The 8,923-nt window shown below is 39.9% G+C and overlaps 1 long non-coding RNA gene across 1 annotated transcript; it reads right to left on the minus strand.

Moving 5' to 3' along the window:
* Positions 1-2,392: 2,392 nt before the first annotated feature.
* LOC124142850 lies at positions 2,393-5,220 on the minus strand. The gene is made up of 3 exons (XR_006862215.2): positions 5,187-5,220; positions 4,036-4,286; positions 2,393-2,457 (listed from the first exon to the last, which is right to left on the minus strand). It is a non-coding gene; the product is annotated as an uncharacterized LOC124142850 (long non-coding RNA).
* Positions 5,221-8,923: the final 3,703 nt, after the last annotated feature.

Genomic DNA, 8,923 nt, shown 5'->3' on the forward strand with positions numbered 1-8,923 from the left:
ATTTATCTATCTTTAAATAGAAAGAAAGAAGGTAAATGAAATTCAATGCACTCTTATCATATCAATTCCTGTCTTCCATGGAGAAAATTGTTTTTGATTCAACTGAAAATAAAGTTGGTTAAACATGTCTTGTGACATTGACATTACAACTCTTTAATCAAATTAACACTTAAATTTGTATTACTTTAAAAAACATTCTTAGTTAGGGTTAGATGAAGCTTAATGTCTTTGGTGTTACTTATTATGTCCCTGGTGTTATCACAAGTCAGCAAGTAATAACTGTGAAGATAGGGTTAATGGGTAAAACATGTCTTCTTCCATTGTAATTACAACTTTAACTCACATGAACACTTAAATTTATGAAAACACCCGAACTCAGGTCCCTTGAAATCACTAAATGTTTAAAACGTGGTGATATTAAAGTGAGATTCTTTTTCTTTTCTAAGCAGAAGTAAAATATTAGTTTTACAATAATAAACCGAAAGAAATATTGTTTTTATTTTTTATCTCTGCAAAAGATCGGTTACTATAATGGTTACACCAAGGATGATATATAGATTTCCACTGATTCTCCAGTATATTTGAAATATTTCAAAATTATGTTTGTTTGTGTTGGCATAATTTACCCAACTGTTTAGATGTTTCTTGTTAAATCACTAAAAGTTTTTATTTTCAATTTTTTTTTTTTATTCAACAGGACCAAAAGGGGTACAAATTTTGATGATGACCTATATGTGTACCCTACTCACACTACAAAGAGGAACAGGTCAGCCGAAATTGCTTGGCGACCTCTTAAGCACGTATAGCAACAACAACAACAAAGGTTATGAGAAAGGTTCGTGGTCGGGATAAGATCATTTAGAGGTGTTGGCGGAGCCTAGACATGCAGTATTCAGCATTTCCAATGTATGGGGACTACTCGTCTTCGTTTCACTCGGTACTTAAAAACTTGGATATACGGGACTACGGACACCTAGATTGTTGGGAATAAACTAGAGTGAGTGAGTGAGTTGTGTTTAACGCCACTTTTAAGAGTATTCCAGTTACATCACGGCGTGTCAGCTGAATGTGGGAGGAAAGACCGAAGTGATGCAGGTCTCAGACGTTTACCACTTCGGTGAAACCCATTTTACACTGTGTCGCATTTTTAGAGGTATTTTCGTCTAATTGTTGAATACATTGGCTCGATCACGCGTTTGGGAATATTCACGGGAAGAATCTCTTTGCACGAATTATGGAATTGAAAATATATACATTACAATGATGTGGTTTCCCTCCTGTGTGACGCCATGACTGACCCTAAATCACGCACAACGACGATGGTAGTTATCTGTGTTTCAGACATATTCTCTTTGTTACATTGAAAAAAGGGGCGGTCGGGTAGCCTAGTGGTTAACGCGTTCGCTCGTCACGCCGAAGACCCGGGTTCGATTCCCGACATGGGTACAATGTGTGAAGCCCATTTCTGTTGTCCCCCGCCGTGATATTGCTGGAATATTGCTAAAAGCGGCGTAAAACAAAACTCACTCACTCACTCACTCACATTGAAAAACACGTAAAACAAATAACAGTACACAGATGGTCAGAATGTTTCTGATTACTTACGTGACATAGTTATGTATATACGATCCCTCAATCAACGAAATTCTTCCTCTGGAAATAACGCGTAAAGTTGTCAGTGAACACGTCAATTTTGTAAAAGTCGTTGACCGGTAGTGATGTCATACGGAAGTAAACATTGTTGTAAATATTTGGTGGTAATTTCTTTAAGGTGTACACTTTCAACTCGGCATCCAGCCTGTTCTTTGTTTTTGTCTAGTTTGCATTATCATCATCGCTTTGATAATCCTCAGATATGGCGAAACCTTTTTGTGTAGGGTCACATTATTGATGAGTAGTAAGCAGTACATAGGATGACGTCACTTATGACAGTGGTGTTATGTATTAATGCGCTAATGCGATCATCAGAATGAACAAAATACATCGATTCGAAGTTAAAAAGTGGCGAATTTGGGTGTTTAAGAAACAGATTACTACACTCGTGCCTGTCAGATACCATTGATGTTCCAATATATTGTTACAAAGAGTATCTATCTCGCTGTCGCTCGTTATATACGTTTTGAAACAACTCGTTGTAAGATCACGGGTATCTGACGGACACTCGTGTAGTTATTTCTATGTAACTTCTCGTCACGATATGGCTGAAATATTGCGTTAAGTATTAGCTTCGTTACTCTAATTTAAATGAAGTTGTGAGATGACACGTGGACGTCGTGGACGCAAATGCCTCGTCTTACATTGAAGGGCCATTCCAATCCCATATCTCCAAATTAATGGTAAACATGTGAATGGTAAGTGTGCACCTAATCATAGAGTCAACTGAAAACGGATAAATGCTGTGGTGATTTATTGTTCATCGGATATTCTTCAGCATGTACATTCCCTCAATGAAGAACACTGAAAAATAAGAAGAGGTATATACTTTATGTCCATATCTGGGTGACGTCTCGTGTATCGCCGATTTTATGATGTAGGCAATAAAGAGAATGCACGCTGCACAGTTCAGTGGTGTTTGATATCATAGCAGTCTTTAAACATGCACCCTAACACTCAGTTTCTAACTAAGGATTTTATGTTTTGATTAATTGCTACCTGCCAGTATAACTTATACCCTATATATACGGATACAATGTCGTAGATTTCTAGGTGCTTGCTGGATATTGACAACAGATCAAAACTCACAGAACATCTCTCTCTCGAAATATAAAATCTATGTTATTTTTAGAAAATAAGACATAATATAAAATGTAGGTTCAAATATCAATTTAAAATATAACATAAGAACATAACAAAATGATAGTTGGCGTAATTAAAAAAGACATGTGAAGTAACAAGGTCATTGAAAGAGTTTTAACAGCGTATTTTATTTAGCCACATGCACAATAAATTTGAAGTGCTCAACCGCCGCCGTGGTCAATTGAACAGGGCGTCTGCCCGGAGAGAGGAAGGTCGTCGGTTCAAACCATGTTGTTACAATGCCTGGTGCATGTCATTAAGGGGATAGACCGCCTCCGTGGTCTAATGGTAGAGCGTCCGTCCGGAGAGCGGGAGGTCCGGGGTTCGATCCCCGACCACGTCATACCAAAAGACGTTAAAAGATGGTACTTGTTGTTACCCTGTCTGGCGCTCGGCATTAAGGGGCTAAAACAAGGACTGGTCGGCTCGGAGTAAGTATACTGTGTCTGAGTTTGGTATTCATGTTAAACTGCGGCATGGTATCTCAGTGAGCTAACCCTATAAATCGGCATCAGTGCGGACTAGTACAAGCAGCCACACACATACTTACACGTGCATGCACGTCGCTATATAAGTGAATAATCTTATATATCTTGGACGCGACGATAAACCCCATTTCACCTCACCTCACATTAAGGGGATAAAGCAAGGTTGGTTTGTTGGTAGGTTTGTTGGTTGGTTGTTTAACGCCGCACTCAGCAATATTCCAGCTTTATGACGGCGGTCTGTAAATAATCGAGTCTGGACCAGACACCTGATCCCGTCAGTCGCCTTTTACGACAAGCATAGTCACCTTTTACGGCACGCATGGGTTGCTGAAGACCTATTCTACCCTGGAATATTCACGGGTCGATAAAGCAAGGACTGGTGGGCTAGCAGTCAGTATACTGTGTCTAAGTGATTCATGCGAAAACTGCGACATGGTATCTCAGTAGGCTAGCACATTAAAATGGGTATTAGTGTGGACTATACCCTGAGACGAGCTGATCAGCCCGAAAGCCAGAACAAATGCCGAACACAAGGTAAGGGAAGCAACAGGTTAACGTATGTTGGTGTGGCGCGGCCAGAGGATCGAACAACTGACGTTCCCCTCTCCGTGTAGACGTTCTAGCCACAAAACTACGCAGACAGTCCCCCCATACCATGATAAAAGGGTAGCTTTATGGAAGTTTGATATCACTCACTGATTCCACTGAATAAACGTTAAACGTCAGAAATGACACATAATTTGATACATACCTAGTAGTACTTCTGGTAGGGGAAGTCATATCTGCCATAGTCATACCTCCCGTTGGTGTAATCATATTTGTTGTAACCGTAGTCATACCTCTCGTTGGGGTAATCATATCTGCCATAGTCATACTTCTTGCCTGGGTAGTCATATTTGTTATAACCACGATAACCCTTTCCATGCTGATAGGTGGCCTGTGCAACAGCCAACACCAATGCGACCAACACTACAGCAAACAGATGTTTCATCCTGATTTTCACTAAAAGAAACGAAAAGTTATCATTAACAAAACAACCCATTTGGTGACAAAAGGGAATATTTGGGTATGATAAGCATTCTATACTCGTCTCCTAATGTACCTATAATAAGAAATAACGGTTTGGTTTTCTATTTTGTATTCACGTTTCCATTAATAAGAAGAAAAGTTGTGTTGTAGTTTCCGTTGATAGTGATTCAGTGTATTCATGCACGTCATTCGTGAGTGAGTTAAAATTTAGAGTCACATCGGCATTATTTCAGCCATATCATGACTTGAGCAAGTTATGTATTTATATAATATATTAAGACCTGTCGTCGAAGGACAGTACAACAACTAGCAAAATATCACAGATTATAATTGTAAAACTAGTTTTAGAATAATATAATAATCAGATTATAACAGTCGACACAACATAAAAACGGGCTGCACGTCATTAAACACAACTTATTCCTCTGAAATTGCACATGAGCATCTCGGTCTTTTTTTGGCAAACCTACAGTTACCAAACATTCTGACTTCATGGCTTTTGGCATATTTGACTTGAGGTACTTCCAGGGTCATCTTGCAGTGCTGTGCATAGAAGTTATAACTTCAACAACAATGCACATACTCCTGTAGTTATATCACAACATTGCCGCATGTCAGCAATTATATGGAAAACCCACAATGGTGCAGAACACAGACGGTTACCACTAAGATGAACCCCACATGCATGGTAATAAAAAAATTAAATCTGTCATTTTGTCAGAATTAAATAGAAAGCAAATCTGCTTAGTAACTTGCGGCGCCTTTTAGAACGTGACGTGGCAATACACATATGACAAGCTCCAATTCTGGCGGGCATTCACAGGGGTGTATTTTATGAACTAGGAGGATGAATATAACATAGCTAATACTTACCAGTTTGCAGACAAGATAGAGATATGTTGAATGCTGGGTATTTCTCTCCTTTTATAGTACTTAATAGAACAAACTTTAACCTACTTTATTCGAATCAAGAACCTCTTTTTAATTTGCACTATTTAACTAGGCCATATAAAGGGACTAAAAAGTGTGAGTTATGCATAGCTATGAGCATAATAGCATGATTTCATGCACAGGTAAGCAGTTTTCGTAAGCAGATCAAATAGCACAGCGTGGTGCAAAACAAGAAAATGGAGTTGAACATAGATCAAAACAGCTCCCATGAACGACACACTTAGTTTATTTTCAACAGAAGCATTACATTCAAATTGTGTCGAGCATCAGTCTAATTTATTAACTGTGAGGCACTCGTGAAGAGCAACCTCCTCGTGGTGAGTGCTGGGTAGCGCTAATAGCTCTTCCCCCGTGTGGAACCGGGGCAGAATATTTCCACAGCACCCCATTGCTGGTCGTAAAAGGCGACCGAATTGGGCAACCTGTTTGCCGTGGGTTGCGCCCCTGTGTCGGCGGAGGACGGGATTCTGGTAGTTGAGGGCACTGGTTCCTTGAACTGTGTTCCTTTGCCCAACACACTACTTCGACCCTTACTTCGCCTAGACGGGTGGTAGAATGGGCCCGGTTCTATCAATCGGCTGGTCACGCCAAGCCCTGTGCGTAACCATTCAATTTTTACATTTGCATCTATTTTGCTTTTCACAAATGTATTGCTTGGTTTGTATAACACAACTGTTGTAAAACATATTGCCTAGAGTCCTATGCCAGAAGGCGGTGGCTCATGGGCCAATCTGGTGATGTTGACCGCTGAATTCTGTATGTCTCTAAATTATTGTTATTGGCAGAACCAGCTTGGCAATAAATTTAGTAGACAAATATATCTTTTCATGTCATATTTGCTGGAGTATAACACCCCTGTAGCCCTGGTGTTTGTAGTTGGTTTCCACTACATCACTGTCCTTGTTGACACTCCATGGCGGGTGGGGAGCAGGGGTGCAGAACCACTTTCTCTCATGTCTACAAAATACCCTGGTTAAAAAAAAACCCACTTAGATACCAGCTCTTCTGATGAAGAACCTGATCTACAATTAGATTCCTGGGCTCCATTCATTCTAATCGAAGCTTCAGATCACCAACCCTTAAAATTAAATTCGTTTGCCATTTCCAAGGCCATCAATGGTTGTTGTGGCAAAGTAGAAAATGTCTCCCGCCTGCGTAATGGCTCCATACTTGTAGAGTGTGCAAGAAGTCAGCAATCTCTGAACCTGCTATCAATCATCCAATTTGCAAATGTAGAGGTTGCTGTCTCGGTACACAGAACGCTGAACTCGTGTCGGGCCATTGTAAGAGACCGAGCCCGATGTCTGTCTGACATGAACGAAGATGAGATTGTGACTGAACTGACAAAACAAGGTGTAACAGCTGTCAAGCGATTCACACGAAAACAAGATGACCAAATTATCAAGACTAACACCTATCTCTTTACTTTTTCCCTATCTAAAATACCAACATCTATCAAAGCTGGATATTTTAACATCGAAAGAGGTTTATGTACCTAACCCATTTCAATGTTACAAATGTCAACAATTTGGTCAATCTGTGCCCGCTGCAGTGGGTCACATGAAAGCACTGAGTGCACACCTGCCATAAAATGTGCCAATTGCAAGGGGGACCATTTCGCCTCAGCTAAACTCTGTCCAGCATTTCTTCTTCAATCAAAAATCTTAAAAATCAAGCACACAAACAATATCTCTTTTCATGAAGCTAAAAAATTAATTCAGTAACAGTCTCCAAATACCTCAGCTAAATCTTACTCAGCGGCAGTAAGTACTATATCTGCTATCAAAGTTGCCACAGTGTCCACAGGATGCCAAACTACCATCTCCTGGATTGGTGATCAGAGGATGCTACCAGATACAGTATGAGTCATAATTACTGAGAATTGAAAAATCTTTAAAATTGTAAATATGAACACCCCCCCCCCCCCCCCCCCCCCCCAAAAAAAAAATAAAATAAATAAAAATAAAATAAAACATATTTTAAGTGAGCACAAACCTTCTTTAATCACATCATAGTAACATCAATATTTTATCAGACCACCATTTGCTTCCAAACACTGTTTTATACGATTGGGCATACTTCCTATGAGAGAGGTTAGAGTCTCGTGGGTGAGAGAACCCAATATCGCACCACCTCCCGCTTCATTTCATCAACTTTTGTCAATCCCTTTTGGTTCACCGACTCCTTCATGAGTCCCCACACATTTTCTATAGGATTTAAGTCCGGGCTGCCGTGCATGTCTTGCGGTGTGTTTGGGTCATTATCCTGTTGCAAAATCCAAGTATTTCCATAAAAAAACATCTGCATTTGGGATCAGGTGAGCTTCCAAAATGTCTGTATACCTTTCACTGGTTAAATAACCCTCAAAGACACACATGGGCGTTGTACCAAGTGAAGATATCCCTCCCCAAACATGAAACTTCGGACTGTACTTTGGTCTCTGGTACAATTGAACGGAATGACATTTTGTCCACATTTTAACATTGTTAGGATACACCCATACAGAGCTCTCATCTGTGAAAATAACACTGTTCCAGTCAAAGTTTTCATGCGCCAAACACCACTCTACACGTCTATCCTTGTGTTCTTGTTTCAAGAGCGGAGAAGCAATTCCTTTCTTTTTTTCCCATCCAAGTTCAATCAAATTTCTTCTTACTGTAGATTTGGATACATTTACTGTCCCTCTATTTACCATTTCATGATGGATATTTGAGATACTCGCCCTTCTGTTTTTAGAAGCCAAAATACCCAGTCTCACACGATCACCAAACACCAGTTTTCGAGGTCTCCCCGCTCCTTTTCTGTGCTCAATTCCTGAACCGTTCTCAATATTCTTCTTAACTCTATGTACTGTAGAATGAGGAGTATCTGTGCTCTTTGCTAATGTAGCAGCATCAGTGATGCCTACATCATGGAGCTGTAGAATCAACCTTCTTTTCTCCTCTGCACTCATTTCTGACATATATCAGGAAAAGTTGTCTGGCCCATAATCAAGGGAGATAACTCTAATTCGCAACTTCTAAAATTGAAGAAGAGTTGCTTCCCTTTGACCATACCATGTTTAAACACTTGTCAATATAGATATTTAATGTATGCTTCCTTGAATATGACATTCTTCTCAGCCAACACCTGTTAAGGTTCAAAATCAATTTGAACCTTTGGCGATGGAGGTCACTCCATCTCAAACAGGCCATGGGAGTGGACCTCCCTCCCGATCAAGATCCCCAGTGGAACCGTTATAACCCTATAATACAATGGAATTGCAGGGGACTAAAAAACAATTTAAATGATTTACAACTATTAAATCAGGATTTCAAGCCAACAGCCTTTTGTCTACAAGAAACATATTTTAAAAATACAGATCAACTCAACATCAGACGATATGATTCTTATCATTTCTTTTCACCTCCAGGAGCTAAAGCAACTGGAGGATCTTCAATACTGGTGAGGCAAGGTATTATTCATAGCCCTGTTCCTCTGAATACATCTCTACAAGCTATCGCAGTTCGTAACACCATGCACTTTGTTTTTACTCTGTGCTCTCTTTACATTCCTTCATCTGCATCTCTTCAGCAATCCGATCTTCAAGCTCTCTATGACCAGCTTCCTAAGCCCTGTATTATAACTGGCGATATGAACGGACATAATCCACTTTGGGG

Source organism: Haliotis rufescens, unplaced genomic scaffold, assembly GCF_023055435.1.
Source record: "Haliotis rufescens isolate VD_foot unplaced genomic scaffold, xgHalRufe1.0.p SCAF_59, whole genome shotgun sequence".
NCBI lineage: Eukaryota > Metazoa > Mollusca > Gastropoda > Lepetellida > Haliotidae > Haliotis > Haliotis rufescens.